Source organism: Propithecus coquereli, unplaced genomic scaffold (assembly GCF_000956105.1).
Source record: "Propithecus coquereli isolate 6110/MARCELLA unplaced genomic scaffold, Pcoq_1.0 Scaffold137, whole genome shotgun sequence".
In the NCBI taxonomy this organism is placed as follows: Eukaryota; Metazoa; Chordata; class Mammalia; order Primates; family Indriidae; genus Propithecus; species Propithecus coquereli.
Genome location: NW_012137969.1, coordinates 8,340,344 through 8,341,543, shown reverse-complemented (window position 1 = coordinate 8,341,543; position 1,200 = coordinate 8,340,344).

Sequence of the window (1,200 nt, the reverse complement as noted above, 5' to 3'; positions counted from 1 at the left end):
TTTGCATCTATTAAGACATTTAATCCTCATAATAGCATCATGAGGTACTACTGTCCCTAGTTTATAGACGGGGCAACTGAGACTCAGAAAGGGAAAGTGCCTAGTCCAAGGTCACAGGGCCAGCAGAGGACAGCGCAGGGAGTGGAACACAGGAAGTCTGTGCACAGACTCACAAGACCCTGCCCCTCCCTCCACGGTTGGTGTTCCTGCACCAACACTGTCCCCAGGGCCAGGCCACGTGGCATTCTGCCCTGGGCCTTGTCCTGCCCCTTGAGCCCAGCCCAGCCAGAGCCCCCGAAGTGGGGGCCAGGGGCCGCCCTCTGGGGAAGGGGTGGGTGGGCACCAGCTCTGCTGACCACGGGGGGCGCTAGGCCAGGCACCACACCAGCCGCCGCTCCCCCAAAGTGCCAGGCTGGTCACCTCCCGGACTTTATAGGCACTTCCCTTTGCTGGAAACACCCTCCCCCTTCTGTGAACCAATGCCTTCTGTACAACCTCGGGAGGGGGGATGGTTTCACCTCCTTTGGGAAGTCCTCTGGGATGTGCTCCTATAGAGCCCTGCTGGGTGTGAGTCCCATATTTGCCAATTGCTTGCTGTGACCACAGGCAAATGACTGAACCTGTCAGAGCCTCCGTTTACTTGCCTACAAAATGGGGCAATGATGTCTCAAGGGGCTGTTGTGAGGAGGAAGAGACGGCCAGGCAATGTGCTTATAAACGGACCGGCCAACAGTGAACACTCAATAAACACGGCTCTTCACAGCACTGGTCACACGGGGTTGTCACTGCTTGTGTCTGTCTCTCCCTCTGGACCAAGCGTTCTGCGAGAGCAGAAGCGGCGTCCTCTTCCCAAGCTTGTCCCAGAGCACAGGGCCTGCCCCAGAGGACATCTCAACACTCGTCCTATTTATTGATCGAAAGACCCGGGACCCAGCGCCTTGCCCTTGGACCGTGGCTGAGGGCTGGGCTCCAGCCCTGGTTGACAGCTGGGTAGGGAAAGAGGTGGGACCAACAGGAAGTCAGGAGAACCCTGTGGCTCACCCCGGCAAGCCTGATCGTCACCATGGCGACAAGCCCCCTCCCTCACTGAGCGGTCAAGCGGGCCAAGCCTTCAGGGTGTGACGCTGGGCTTCTTGGCAGTCAGCGCCCTTGTTGACCCAATGGGGATAACAATAAATAGTCCTACCCCCGAGGGCTGTT